This window comes from Mercurialis annua, linkage group LG2 (genome assembly GCF_937616625.2).
Source record: "Mercurialis annua linkage group LG2, ddMerAnnu1.2, whole genome shotgun sequence".
Classification (NCBI taxonomy): Eukaryota; Viridiplantae; Streptophyta; class Magnoliopsida; order Malpighiales; family Euphorbiaceae; genus Mercurialis; species Mercurialis annua.
In genome coordinates, this window is record NC_065571.1 from 34,278,188 (window position 1) to 34,295,132 (window position 16,945).

Genomic DNA, 16,945 nt, shown 5'->3' on the forward strand with positions numbered 1-16,945 from the left:
GCTGTTCATTATCCTATCTCGTTAAAATAAAAGCTCCGTTCTAGATAAGCTCTGTAATCAATATACACACTATGTTCTTTACCATTACCTACTTAATTAGCTTTGATTTTATTTCATTTCTTTTCTTGATCCTCTGTTTCTTAAATGTTTGATATAACATCATAAGTAATTACTAATCAAAGTGTCATTGTCTTTCTATGCATGTTCAATATCTATATTTAATAGAAATGGTAATACACTCTTAATTAACACTCAAAGAACTTTGATGTGGGATCAATGCTATTCAGTTCTTCGGAAATTGCGCCGACGAGCATGCGGTTCTTCATGATTGATAATTGCTCTATTTACTTTACTTTATCAACCTTTTTGTTTAGTTACTTTCAAGTCTTCTGTAATTTACATCCACCCCCTTGGACTAATTTTGGGATAATGGAAAATTGTTCGACTTCAGAACTAGTTAGAGGTTATGAAACTTGACATATGCTAGAATTTATAATGAATCTTTTTATAGACTGATCATTCCTCAGAGTTTTCAGCATGATGCATTTGATTGCTTAAATTCTTTTGTTTGTAAGTGGGTGTTACTATGGTGAATATCATAAGATCGCCTGTAATCACGGTCCTAATTGACTTGCACGTGCAGAAATTTCCCTCAGGGACCCATGAGCGACATGGTGAGTGATGCTTCTCAAGGCATCTCTTTTGTATGTAACAACATTTCTCAATACGGAGGTGATCCTAACAGGTAGTTGAATTAAATGTTTCGTTCCTTTTCCTTTTACAAAACTGATGCACCTAACTGATATAATTTGTTATTTTTCTTCTTTCTTTCATTAGGATTTACTTAATGGGACAGTCTACTGGTACACATATTGCAACTTGTGCTATCGTGGACCAGGCAATCAAGGAGGCCACTGTTGGCGCAGCGGGAGGCGCGCGTCCGGATCGTATATTTCAATTCAAAATCGAAATTCCAACAATTGGGATCCTAAAGTTGATCATATCAACAACAAATGGATCATCGTATCATTTAGTAATTAAAGCACGCATCTAGGAATCATAAGAAGAATACCTATGTCGATTCTCCAACGATTCTTGTAGTCCCGAAAGTACGGCGACCTCAAGCTCGTCCACACGAGTATGCGTCCGATTGAATCCTCGCCTTGAAGTAATCCGTAAGAGTTCCTCTTGCCGAGCAGCCCTAAGCTCAAACTCTCGCCACGATCACTACCTTGCTCGGATGTATGAAAAATGTCGCCAAGTTTTTCCCGTGATTGATGAATACTTGAACTCCTTCAAGTGCTTTCTCTCTCTACAACTTTGTAGTGAGATGTGTGTTGTGTGGTGTTGTGAAATGAGAAAGGACATGCTCTATTTATAGGCTAGAGCATGCTTAAGAATGCAACATCTTGCATGCTAGGTGTCACACACCAAGCAAAGGTGTTGCCACCACATGACACCTTTCATGTGGTGACATCACATAGGTGACATCATATAGGTGATGTCATCATATGACATCACATATATGACATAGGCTTATCTCATTACATCATCACCATGACATCATCATTCCATTAGTTAATGATTAGTCATTTAAGTATCATTAATTACACTAATTAATTACTTAAACCTTTTAATCATAAAACTTGGTTAAAATATAATTAGGTTCCTACTAATTTATAACTCTTATAAATTAGTCCCTAATTAATATGGACATAATACAATTAGGTTCCTACTAATTTATAACTCTTACAAATTAGTCCTTAATTTGTACTTGTTTTTCATCTTAGATTAATTTCCGAGATACGCTAATATCTATATGAAATCGATCTTTCGTAAACTCTATCGGTTGCACACTCTATTGTGTGTGATTAACTAGGTTCACATCTATATGGCAACGAGAGACATAAGAAACCCCTTTCTTATATTAAATAATTAAATCCCATTTAATTATTAATTCTCGTAGATCGAGAGTGACGTCTAGCAACATATCACGACCCCCAAATAGAGATGAATGTTTCGATGCATTCTTTTTGAACCAATGTTCATAATTACAGTACACTCAAAATTCCCTTCATCTAAGATTCCAATCTCAACTAGTGTCACGGTTAAGTCAAACACTGTATGTCTTGATTATATGACCTCATCTCCAGTTCTAATTCTTGGTAAATATGACTTCCACTAGAAACAACTTTCTATGTAAGTCATATACACCTGCGCAGGTTTTATCATCCATCAAGAACAATTTGAGATAGCATAGAATCTTGTCTCCGTTCATCCAGAGTGATGAATCCTTTCTAGGTTAAACCCTTATCTCTATATACAACTAACTAGAGCCAACACATCCCGCGGCCCTAGCTCATGAAAGATCTAGGGTTAAGGAGTATCAAACTCTAATCACCTATATACAAGATAGTGTCACCGCAAGTCAAAGGACATATGTACAATTATGAACTATATGATATTAAATTGACTTTAATGAATTACCATGTATAAGTCATCTAGCGTCACTTGTTCGACTCACTCAACACCTTGAGTGTCAACATGTTTATTCTGATCCCCATCAAGTAGTATGAGACTCACTACTTCCTATAATTTAGTAACTCTTTACTAATCAGTAGAATAAACAGAGGTGACGATCTTTCTGGGATAATGCAATGCCCTTATTCGCAGGACCCCATCGATCGTGAACGGTTATTTGGATCACTTGTATAATAGAATCTGTCACTCATATTCTTAACACCTTAAGAATAGATTCTACCACAATGTGATTAGGACAATACGTAATACATGAACACTTAGTTGATGAGACACTTAGTTCAAATAGAACATATATATCTTTGCCATTGGGATTAGTTCTACAAATATACACGATCAAATGGCCCTAGGGCATATACTACTAACAATATCCCACTTGCACTAGTGCCATTGACAACTATATCGAAGCCCCATCTTCACAAGATGTAAATATTAATGACTCTAAGTCATGTAAACCTTAATGACTCTAAGTCATGTAAACCTTAATGACTCCGAGTCATGGGCTTTGTCAGTGGGTTAGCCGTCTTATTGGCTAATGCTATCTTTTAGAGAAACAATTTTCTCTTTCCAACAATTTCTTTAGATAATATGATAATGCCTTTCTTTATGTTCGGATAAGTTGTGAGACCCGGTTTCTTTTGCTAGGGCAGTAGCACCATTGTGGTCGCAGAAAAGAGGAACTTTCGACTTAATGGAAGAAAACCGTACTTAGTTCAGTTATAAACTAATTTATCCAAACACCTTCTATTACGACATCTCATGTCATAATATACTCGGCTTCTATAATGGAGTATGGAGTTGATTCTTGCTTAGAACACTGCTAGCTCACTACTCCTACATTATAGATAAATATGAATCTGGAGATAGACTCTCTATTATCCATATCTAATTATTAATCAGAATCTGTAAAACGGTCTACTTAAAAATCTCGTTCTCCATTTGTTAATACCATATCTTTAGTTCTATAAAAGTACTTAAAGATATCTTTAACAACCATCCAATGTTCTCAACATAGATTAGATTAAAACCGATCAGCCCCACTAACCGCATAGACAATTTCTAGCTTTGTATGTGGCAACACATACCTCAGACTACCAATTGCCGAAGCTTATGGTATCTTTGCTAGATTCTTTCTTTCTTCAGAAGTTTCGGAAGACACTCCCTTTGAAAAAAGAATTTTATGCCTAACGAGTATCAACCCTCTCTTAGAACTTCCATATTGAACTACTTCAATATCTTTTCTAAGAAGAGACTTTAGGAGAAACCAATTATTCTCTTAGATCTATCTCTATAGAGTCTAATACTGAGAATTTAGGCTACCTCTCCGAGGTCTTTGATGGAGTACGTATTAGATAAATCAAAGTTTTACAAAAGTTAACATTCCGATATTATTATTTATTAGTAATAAGTTATCTACATGCAAGATCATGAAAGTGAGTCTACTCCCACAAACCTTCTTGTAAACATTGGGTTTATCATCGTTTTTATTGAATTCATAACTCCTTACGGATTTATCAAGATGACGAAACTCGAAGCTTTCTTTCCATCCACTAGGGATCATTTTAGCTTACACGCCTTGGAACCTTCTTCGGATTCAAAATGCTCGACTTGTTCCATATAGATATACTCCTTAATTTAACCATTAAGGAATGTGGTTCTTACAACCATATGTCCAACCACAAAATCTGAATGTGTAGCCTTGGTAAGAAAAATCTTGATGGACTTAAGCATGGCTACCGGCGATAAAGTGTATTCACAATACAACTTCTTGCCTCTAGCAAAACTCCTTTACAAACGTTATGAAACAAAACCAAGCGTTTCACCTTTTTAGAAATTTAAGCCAAACGTTTACAAATGTTCCGAAACATATCCAATCGTTTCAACTTCTTTGCAATTTAAGACAAACGTTTACAAATGTTCCGAAAGAAATCCAAGAGTTTCACCGTTTTAGTAATTTAAGCCAAACGTTTACAAACGTTACGAAAAAAATCCAAGAGTTTCACCTTTTTCGCAATTTAAGCCCAACATTTACAAACATTATGAAACAAATCTATATGTTTCACCATTTTAGCGATTTAAGCCGAATGTTTACAGACTTTACAAAACAAAACCAAACGTTTCACCTTTTAGCGATTTAAGCCAAACGTTTACAAACGTATCGAAACAAATACAAACGTTTCACCTTTTTATCAATTTAAGCCAAAAGTTTACAAAGGTTAAGAAACAAAACCAAAACTTTCGCCTTTTTAGTGATTTAAGCCAAACGTTTACAAACGTTACGAAACAAATCCAAGAGTTTCACCTTTTTAGCAATTTAAGCCAAACGTTTACAAACGTTACGAAACAAATCCAAACATCTCACCTTTTTATGGATTTAAGCCGAACGTTTACAAACGTTACGAAACAAAACCAAACGTTTTATCTTTTTAGCAATTTAAGCCAAACGTTTAAAAACATTACGAAACAAATCCAAATATTTGACATTTTTAGCGATTTAAGCCAAATGTTTACAAACGTTAGGAAACCAATCCAAGCGTTTCAACTTTTTAGCAATTTAAGCCAAACATTTACAAACAATACGAAACAAATCCAAGTGTTTCACCTTTTTAGCAATTTAAACCAAACGTTTTCAAACGCTATGAAACAAATCTAAACATTTCCCCTTTTAGCGATTTAAGCCAAACGTTTACAAACGTTACAAAACAAATACAAGCGTTTCACTTTTTTTGCGATTTAAGCCAAATGTTTACAAACGTTACGAAACAAATACAAACATTTCACCTTGTTAACAATATAAGCCAAACGTTAACAAACGTTACGAAACAAATACAAACGTTTCCCCTTTTTAGCGATTTAAGCCAAACATTTGTAAAGTTTACGAAATAAATCCAAATGTTTTAACTTTTTAGCAATTTAAGCCAAACGTTTTCAAACTCTACGAAACAAATCCAAGCGTTTCACCTTTTTAGCAATTTAATCCAAACACTTACAAACATTACTAAACAAATCCGAGCGTTTCACCTTTTTAGCAATTTAAGCCAAATAATTACAAATGTTACGAAACAAATCCAAGCATTTCACCTTTTTAGCAACTTAACCCAAAGGTTTACAAACGTTTCGAAACAAATCCAATCGTTTCACCTTTTTAGCAATTTAAGCCAAACGTTTACAAACTTTACGAAACAAATCCAAATGTTTCACCTTTTTAGCGATTTAAGCCAAATGATTACAAACGTTACAAAACAAATCCAAACGTTTCACCTTTTAGCGATTGAAGCCAAACATTTACAAATATTACGAATCAAATCCAAACGTTTCACCTTTTTAGCGATTTAAGCCAAAAATTTACAAAATGTTGGGAAACAAATCCATACGTTTCGCCTTTTTAGCAATTTTAGCCAAACATTACGAAACAATTCCAAACGTTTCGCCTTTTTAGCGACTTAAGCTAAACGTTTACAAACGTTACAAAAAAAAACAAAACGTTTAAAACGTTACGAAACAAATCCAAACGTTTCACATTTTTAGCGATTTAAGCCAAACATTTACAAACGTTATGAAACAAAACCAAGCATTTCACCTTTTTAGCAATTTAAGTCAAACATTTACAAACGTTACGAAACTAATCCAAGCGTTCACCCTTTTAGCAATTTAAGCCAAATGTGTACAAATTTTCCGAAACATATCCAAGAGTTTCACCTTTTTAGTAATTTAAGCCAAACGCTTACAAACATTACGAAACAAATCCAAGAGTTTCACCTTTTTCGCAATTTAAGCCAAACATTTACAAACGTTATGAAACAAATCCATATGTTTCACCTTTTTAGCGATTTAGGCCGAACGTTTACAGACTTTACAAAACAAAACCAAACGTTTCACCTTTTAGCGATTTAAACCAAACGTTTACAAACATATCGAAACAAATACAAACGTTTCACCTTTTTAGCGATTTAAGCCAAAAGTTTACAAAGGTTAAGAAACAAAACCAAAAGTTTCGCCTTTTTAGTGATTTAAGCCAATCGTTTACAAACGTTACAAAACAAATCCAAGAGTTTCACCTTTTTAGCAATTTAAGTCAAACGTTTACAAACGTTACGAAAAAAATCCAAACATCTCACCTTTTTATGGATTTAAGCCGAACGTTTACAAACGTTACCAAACAAAACCAAACGTTCTATCTTTTTAGCAATTTAAGCCAAACGTTTAAAAACATTACGAAACAAATCCAAATATTTGACATTTTTAGTGATTTAAGCCAAACGTTTACAAACGTTAGGAAACCAATCCAAGCGTTTCAACTTTTTAGCAATTTAAGCCAAACGTTTACAAACAATACGAAACAAATCCAAGTGTTTCACCTTTTTAGCAATTTAAACCAAACGTGTTCAAACGCTACGAAACAAATCTAAACGTTTCACCTTTTTAGCGATTTAAGCCAAACGTTTACAAACGTTACAAAACAAATACAAGCATTTCACTTTTTTAGCGATTTAAGCCAAATGTTTACAAACGTTACGAAACAAATCCAAACATTTCACCTTGTTAACAATTTAAGCCAAACGTTAACAAACGTTATGAAACAAATACAAACGTTTCACCTTTTTAGCGATTTAAGCCTAACATTTGTAAAGTTTCCGAAATAAATACAAATGTTTTAACTTTTTAGCAATTTAAGCCAAACGTTTTTAAACATTACGAAACAAATCCAAGCGTTTCACCTTTTTAGCAATTTAAGCCAAACACTTACAAACATTACTAAACAAATCCAAGCGTTTCACCTTTTTTGCAATTTAAGCCAAATGTTTACAAATGTTACAAAACAAATCTAAGCATTTCACCTTTTTAGCAATTTAAGCCAAACATTTACAAACGTTTCGAAAACAAATCCAATCGTTTAACCTTTTTAGCAATTTAAGCCAAACGTTTACAAACTTTACGAAACAAATCCAAACGTTTCACCTTTTTAGCAATTTAAGCCAAATGTTTACAAACGTTACAAAACAAATCCAAATGTTTCACCTTTTTAGAGATTTAAGCCAAACATTTACAAATGTTACGAATCAAATCCAAATGTTTCACCTTTTTAGCGATTTAAGCCAAAAATTTACAAAATGTTGGGAAACAAATCCATACGTTTCGCCTTTTTAGCAATTTTAGCCAAACGTTACGAAACAAATCCAAACGTTTCACCTTTTTAGCGATTTAGGCCAAACATTTACAAACGTTACAAAACAAAACAAAACGTTTAAAACGTTACGAAACAAATCCAAACGTTTCACATTTTTAGCGATTTAAGCCAAACCTTTACAAATGTTACGAAACAAAACCAAGCGTTTCACCTTATTAACAATTTAAGCCAAACATTTACAAACGTTACGAAACAAATCCAAGAGTTTCACCTTTTTTTCTATTTAAGCCAAACGTTTACAAATATTTTGAAACATATCCTAGCGTTTCACCTTATTAGCAATTTAAGCCAAACATATATAAACATTATGAAACAAATCCAAGAGTTTCACCTTTTTAGCAATTTAAGCCAAACGTTTACAAATATTTTGAAACATATCCACGCGTTTCACCTTTTTAGTAATTTAAGCCAAACATTTACAAACGTTACGAAATAAATCCAAGAGTTTCACCTTTTTTGCAATTTAAGCCAAATATTTACAAACCTTATGAAACAAATCCAAACGTTTCCCCTTTTTAGCGATTTAAGCAAAACGTTTACAGACGTTACGAAACAAAACCAAACGTTTAATTTTTTTAGCAATTAAAGCCAAACGTTTACAAACGTTATGAAAAAAATCAAAGAGATTCACCTTTTTAGCAATTTAAGCAAAACGTTTATAAACGTTACGAAACAAATCCATACATGTAACCTTTTTATCGATTTAAGCCGAACATTTACAAACGTTACGAAACAAAACAAAACGTTTCATCTTTTTAGCAATTTAAGCCGAACATTTACAAACGTTACGAAACAAATCCAAATATTTGAAATTTTTAGCGATTTAAGCCAAACGTTTACAAACGTTAGGAAACCAATCCAAGTGTTTCAACTTTTTAGCAATTTAAGCCAAATGTTTACAAACGTTACGAAACAAATCCAAGCTTTCACCTATTTAGCAATTTAGGCCAAACGTTTTCAAATGCTACAAAACAAATCTAAACGTTTCACCTTTTTAGCGATTTAAGCCAAACGTTTACAAACGATACAAAACAAATCCAAACGTTTCATCTTTTTAGCGATTTAAGCCAAATGTTTACAAACGTTAAGAAACAAATCCAACTATTTCACCTTGTTAGCAATTTAAGCCAAACGTTAACAAACTTTATGAAACAAATAAAAACGTTTCACGTTTTTAACAATTTAAGCCAAACGTTTGTAAAGTTCACAAAACAATTCCAAATGTTTTAACTTTTTAGCAATTTAAGCCAAACGTTTTTAAACATTGCGAAACAAATCCAAGCTTTTCACCTTTTTAGCAATTTAAGCCAAACATTTACAAACATTACTAAACAAATCCAAGCGTTTCACCTTTTTAGCAATTTAAGCCAATCATTTATAAATGTTACGAAACAAATCCAAGCATCTCACCTTTTTAGCAATTTAAGCCAAACATTTACAAACATTTCAAGACAAATCCAATCGTTTCACCTTTGTAGCGATTTAAGCCAAACATTTACAAACTTTACGAAACAAATACAAATGTTTCACCTATTTAGCGATATAAGCCAAATGTTTACAAACGTTACAAAACAAATCCAAACGTTTCACCTTTTTAGCGATTTAAGCCAAACATTTACAAATGTTACGAATCAAATCCAAACGTTTTACCTTTTTAGCGATTTAAGCCAAACATTTACAAAATGTTGGGAAATAAATCCATACGTTTCGCCTTTTTAGCAATTTTAGCCAAACGTTACGAAACAAATACAAATGTTTAACCTTTTTAGCAATTTATGCCAAACATTTTCAAACGTTAGGAAACAAATCTAAATTTTCACCTTTTTACCGATATAAGCCAAACGTTTACAAACATTACAAAACAAAACAAAATGTTTAAAACGTTACGAAATAAATCCAAACGTTTCACATTTTTAGCGATTTAAGCCAAATCTTTACAAACATTACGAAACAAAACCAAGCGTTTCACCTTATTAGCGATTTAAGCCAAACATTTACAAACGTTATGAAACAAATCCAAACGTTTCACCTTTTTATCAATTTAAGCCAAATGTTTACAAATGTTCCGAAACATATCCAAGCGTTTCACCTTTTTAGTAATTTAAGCCAAACATTTACAAACGTTACGAAACAAATCTAAGAGTTTCACGTTTTTTGCAATTTAAGCTAAAGATTTACAAACGTTATGAAACAAATCCAAACGTTTCACCTTTTTAGCGATTTAGGCCAAACGTTTACAGACGTTACGAAACAAAACCAAACGTTTCATTTTTTAGCAATTTAAGCCAAACGTTACGAAACAAATCCAAATATTTCACATTTTTAGTGATTTTAGCCAAACGTTTACAAACGTTACGAAACCAATCCAAGCGTTTCAAGTTTTTAGCAATTCAAGCCAAACGTTTACAAAAGTTACGAAACAAATCCAAGCTTTTCACCTTTTTAGCAATTTATGCCAAACATTTTCAAACATTACGAAACAAATTTAAACGTTTCACCTTTTTAGCGATTTAAGCCAAACGTTTACAAACATTACCAAACAAATCCAAACGTTTCACCTTTATAGCGATTTAAGCCAAAAGTTTACAAACGTTCAGAAATAAATCCAAACATTTCACCTTTTTAGCGATTTAAGCCAAACATTTACAAACATTACAAAACAAAACCAAACGTTTCACCTTTTAAGCAATTTAAGCCAAACGTTTACAAACGTATCGAAACAAATCCAAACGTTTCACCATTTTTGCGATTTAAGCCAAACGTGTACAAAGGTTAAGAAACAAAACCAAAAGTTTCACCTTTTTAGTGATTTAAGCAAAACGTTTTAAAACACTACGAAACAAATCCAAGAGTTTCTCCTTTTTAGCAATTTAAGCAAAACGTTTACAAACGTTACGAAACTAATCCAAACATCTCACCTTTTTATCGATTTAAGCCGAACGTTTTCAAACGTTACGAAACAAAACCAAACGTTTCATCTTTTTAGCAATTTAAGCCAAACGTTTACAAACGTTACGAAACAAATCCAAATATTTCACATTTTTAGCGATTTAAGCCAAACGTTTACAAACGTTACGAAACCAATCCAAGCGTTTCAACTTTTTAGAAATTCAAGCCAAACGTTTACAAAAGTTACGAAACAAATCCAAGCTTTTCACCTTTTTAGCAATTTATGCCAAACATTTTCAAAAGTTATGAATCAAATCTAAATGTTTCACCTTTTTACCGATATAAGCCAAATGTTTACAAACATTACAAAAAAAATCCAAATGTTTCACCTTTTTAGCGATTTAAGCGAAACGTTTACAAACGTGCACAAATAAAATCAAACGTTTCACCTTTTTAGCGATTTAAGCCAAACATTTACAAACGTTACAAAACAAAACAAAACGTTTCACATTTTTACCGATTTAAGCCAAACATTTACTAACGTTACGAAAGCAATCCAAACGTTTCACCTTTTTAGCTATTTAAGCCAAACGTTTACAAACGTTACGAAACAAATCCAAACGTTTCACCTTTTTAGCAATTGAAGCCAAACGTCTACAAACGTATTGAAACAAATCCAAACGTTTCACCTTTTTAAAGATTTAAGCCAAACGTTTACAAAGGTTAAGAAACAAAACCAAAAGTTTCACCTTTTTAGTGATTTAAAACAAACCTTTACAAACGTTACGAAATAAATCCAAAAGTTTCACGTTTTTGGCAATTTAAACCAAACGTTTACAAACGTTATGAAACAAATCCAAACATCTCACCTTTTCATCGATTTAAGCTGAACGTTTACAAACGTTACGAAACAAAACCAAACGTTTCATCTTTTTAGCAAATTAAGCCAAACGTTTACAAACGTTACGAAACAAATCCAAATATTTGACATTTTTAGCGATTTAAGCAAAACGTTTACAAACGTTAGGAAACCAATCCAAGCGTTTCAAGTTTTTAGCAATTTAAGCCAAACGTTTACAAACGTTACGAAACAAATCCAAGCGTTTCACGTTTTTAGCAGTTTAAGCCAAACGTTTCCAAACGCTACGAAACAAATATAAATGTTTCATCTTTTTAGCGATTTAAGCCAAACGTTTACAAACGTTACAAAACAAATCTAAATGTTTCAGTTTTTTAGCGATTTAAGCCAAACGTTTACAAATGTTACAAAATAAATCCAAACATTTCCCCTTGTTAGCAATTTAAGCCAAATGTAAACAAACGTTACGAAACAAATAAAAACATTTCACCTTTTTAGCGATTTATGCCAAACGTTTATAACGTTTACGAAACAAATCCAAATGTTTTAACTTTTTTGCAATTTAAGCCAAACGTTTTCAAAAATTACGAAACAAATCCAATTGATTCACCTTTTTAGCAATTTAAGCCAAACACTTACAAATGTTACGAAACAAATCCAAACGTTTACAAATGTTTCGAAACAAATCCAATCGTTTCACCTTTTTAGCGATTTAAGCCAAACATTTACAAACTTTACGAAACAAATCAAAACGTTTCACCTTTTTCGCGATTTAAGCCAAATGTTTACAAACGTTATAAAACAAATCCAAACATTTCACCTTTTTAGCGATTTAAGCCAATCATTTACAAATGTTACAAATTAAATCCAAACGTTTCACCTTTTTAGCGATTTAAGCCAAAAATTTACAAAATGTTGGGAAACAAATCCATACGTTTCGCCTTTTTAGCAATTTTAGCCAAACGTTACGAAACAAATCCAAACGTTTCCCCTTTTTAGCAATTTAAGCCAAATGTTTACAAACGTTACAAAACAAAACAAAACGTTTAAAACGATACGAAACAAATGTTTACAAATGTTACGAAACAAAACAAAACGTTTAAAACGTTACGAAACAAACGTTATGAAATTCAAACGTTTCACATTTTTAGAAATTTGAGCCAAACCTTTACAAACGTTACGAAACAAAACAAAGCGTTTCACCTTTTTAGCAATTTAAGCCAAACATTTAAAAACGTTATGAATCAAATCCAAGCGTTTCACCTTTTTAGCAATTTCAGCCAAACGTTTACAAATGTTCCGAAACATATCCAAGCGTTTCACCTTTTTAGTAATTTAAGCCGAACGTTTACAAACGTTACGAAACAAATCCATGAGTTTCACCTTTTTAGCAATTTAAGCCAAACGTTTACAAACGTTACGAAACAAATCCAAACGTTTCACCTTTTTAGCGATTTAAGCAAAACGTTTACAAACGTTACGAAAAAAAACCAAACATTTCAGTTTTTTTAGCAATTTAAGTCAAATGTTTACAAACGTTACGAAACAAATACAAATATTTCACATTTTTAGCGATTTAAGCCAAACGTTTACAAACGTTACGAAACTAATCCAAGCGTTTCAACTTTTTAGTAATTTAAGCCAAACTTTTACAAATATTGCAAAACAACTCCAAGCGTTTCACCTTTTTGCGATTTAAGCCAAAAATTTACAAAATGTTGGGAAACAAATCCATACGTTTCGCCTTTTTAGCAATTTTAGCCAAACGTTACGAAACAAATCCAAACGTTTCCCCTTTTTAGCAATTTAAGCCAAATGTTTACAAACGTTACAAAACAAAACAAAACGTTTAAAACGATACGAAACAAATGTTTACAAACGTTACGAAACAAAACAAAACGTTTAAAACGTTACGAAACAAATGTTATGAAATCCAAACGTTTCACATTTTTAGAAATTTGAGCCAAACCTTTACAAACGTTACGAAACAAAACAAAGCGTTTCACCTGTTTAGCAATTTAAGCCAAACATTTAAAAACGTTATGAATCAAATCCAAGCATTTCAACTTTTTAGAAATTCAAGCCAAACGTTTACAAAAGTTACGAAACAAATCCAAGCTTTTCACCTTTTTAGCAATTTATGCCAAACATTTCAAACGTTACGAAACAAATCTAAATGTTTCACCTTTTTACCGATATAAGCCAAATGTTTACAAACATTACAAAAAAAATCCAAATGTTTCACCTTTTTAGCGATTTAAGCGAAACGTTTACAAACGTGCACAAATAAAATCAAACGTTTCACCTTTTTAGCGATTTAAGCCAAACATTTACAAACGTTACAAAACCAAACGTTTCACCTTTTTACCGATTTAAGCCAAACATTTACTAACGTTACGAAAGCAATCCAAACGTTTCACCTTTTTAGCTATTTAAGCCAAACGTTTACAAACGTTACGAAAGCAATCCAAACGTTTCACCTTTTTAGCAATTTAAGCCAAACGTCTACAAACGTATTGAAACAAATCCAAACGTTTCACCTTTTTAACGATTTAAGCCAAACGTTTACAAAGGTTAAGAAACAAAATCAAAAGTTTCACCTTTTTAGTGATTTAAAATAAACGTTTACAAACGTTACGAAATAAATCCAAAAGTTTCACGTTTTTGGCAATTTAAACCAAACATTTACAAACGTTATGAAACAAATCCAAACATCTCACCTTTTCATCGATTTAAGCTGAACGATTACAAACGTTACGAAACAAAACCAAACGTTTCATCTTTTTAGCAAATTAAGCCAAACGTTTACAAACGTTACGAAACAAATCCAAATATTTGACATTTTTAGCGATTTAAGCAAAACGTTTACAAACGTTAGGAAACCAATCCAAGCGTTTCAAGTTTTTAGCAATTTAAGCCAAACGTTTACAAACGTTACGAAACAAATCCAAGCGTTTCACCTTTTTAGCAGTTTAAGCCAAACGTTTCCAAACGCTACGAAACAAATATAAATGTTTCATCTTTTTAGCGATTTAAGCCAAACGTTTACAAACGTTACAAAACAAATCTAAATGTTTCAGTTTTTTAGCGATTTAAGCCAAACGTTTACAAATATTACAAAATAAATCCAAACATTTCCCTTTGTTAGCAATTTAAGCCAAACGTTAACAAACGTTACGAAACAAATAAAAACATTTCACCTTTTTAGCGATTTAAGCCAAACGTTTGTAAAGTTTACGAAACAAATCCAAATGTTTTACCTTTTTAGCAATTTAAGCCAAACGTTTTCAAAAATTACGAAACAAATCCAATTGATTCACCTTTTTAGCAATTTAAGCCAAACACTTACAAACATTGCTAAACAAATCCAAGCGTTTCACCTTTTTAGCAATTTAAGCCAAACGTTTACAAATGTTACAAAACAAATCCAAACGTTTACAAATGTTTCGAAACAAATCCAATCGTTTCACCTTTTTAGCGATTTAAGCCAAACATTTACAAACTTTACGAAACAAATCAAAACGTTTCACCTTTTTCGCGATTTAAGCCAAATGTTTACAAACGTTACAAAACAAATCCAAACATTTCACCTTTTTAGCGATTTAAGCCAATCATTTACAAATGTTGCAAATCAAATCCAAATGTTTCACCTTTTTAGCGATTTAAGCCAAAAATTTACAAAATGTTGGGAAACAAATCCATACGTTTCGCCTTTTTAGCAATTTTAGCCAAACGTTACGAAACAAATCCAAACGTTTCCCCTTTTTAGCAATTTAAGCCAAATGTTTACAAACGTTACAAAACAAAACAAAACGTTTAAAACGATACGAAACAAATGTTTACAAACGTTACGAAACAAAACAAAACGTTTAAAACGTTACGAAACAAACGTTATGAAATCCAAACGTTTCACATTTTTAGAAATTTGAGCCAAACCTTTACAAACGTTACGAAACAAAACAAAGCGTTTCACCTTTTTAGCAATTTAAGCCAAACATTTATGAACGTTATGAATCAAATCCAAGCGTTTCACCTTTTTAGCAATTTCAGCCAAACGTTTACAAATGTTCCGAAACATATCCAAGCGTTTCACCTTTTTAGTAATTTAAGCCGAACGTTTACAAACGTTACGAAACAAATCCATGAGTTTCACCTTTTTAGCAATTTAAGCCAAACGTTTACAAACGTTACGAAACAAATCCAAACGTTTCACCTTTTTAGCGATTTAAGCCAAACGTTTACAAACGTTACGAAAAAAAACCAAACATTTCAGTTTTTTTAGCAATTTAAGCCAAATGTTTACAAACGTTACGAAACAAATACAAATATTTCACATTTTTAGCGATTTAAGCCAAACGTTTACAAACGTTACGAAACTAATCCAAGCGTTTCAACTTTTTAGTAATTTAAGCCAAACTTTTACAAATATTGCAAAACAACTCCAAGTGTTTCACCTTATTAGCAATTTAAGACAAAAATTTACAAAATGTTGGGAAACAAATCCATACGTTTCGCCTTTTTAGCAATTTTTGCCAAACGTTACGAAACAAATCCTAACGTTTCCCCTTTTTATTGATTTAAGCCAAATGTTTACAAACGTTACAAAATTAAACAAAACGTTTAAAATGTTACGAAACAAATCCAAACATTTCACATTTTTAGCGATTTAAGCAAACCTTTACAAACGTTACGAAAGAAAACCAAGCATTTCACCTTTTTAGCAATTTAAGCCAAACATTTACAAACGTTACGAATCAAATCCAAGCGTTTCACCTTTTTAGCAATTTAAGTCAAACGTTTATAAATGTTCCGAAACATATCCAAGCGTTTCACCTTTTTAGTAATTTAATCCAAACGTTTACAAACATTACGAAACAAATCCAAGAGTTTCACCTTTTTAGCAATTTAAGCCAAACGTTTACAAACGTTACGAAACAAATCCAAACGTTTCACCTTTTTAGCGATTTAAGCCGAACGTTTACAAACGTTACGAAACAAAACCAAACATTTCAATTTTTTTTGCAATTTAAGCCAAACGTTTACAAATTTTACGAAACAAATCCAAATATTTCACATTTTTAGTGATTTAAGCAAAACGTTTACAAGCGTTACGAAACCAATCCAAGCGTTTCAACTTTTTAGCAAATTAAGCAAAAGTTTTACAAATATTGCGGAACAACTCCAAGAGTTTCACCTTTTTAGCAATTTAAACCAAACGTTTTCAAACTTTACGAAACAAATCTAAACGTTTCACCTTGTTAGAGATTTAAGCCAAACGTTTACAAACCTTACAAAACAAATCCAAACGTTTCCCATTTTTAGCGATTTAAGAAAAACGTTTACAAACGTTCAGAAAATAAATCCAAACTTTTCATCTTTTTAGCGATTTAAGCCAAACATTTATAAACGTTACAAAATAAAACAAAACTTTTCACCTTTTTACTGATTTAAGCCAAACATTTACTAACTTT

General features: G+C 32.0%; 1 pseudogene; it reads left to right on the top strand.

Annotated features, from left to right (window-relative positions):
* LOC126668446 (probable isoprenylcysteine alpha-carbonyl methylesterase ICMEL1) overlaps positions 1-16,945 on the top strand; it is a 44,221-nt pseudogene that overhangs the window by 2,227 nt on the left and 25,049 nt on the right.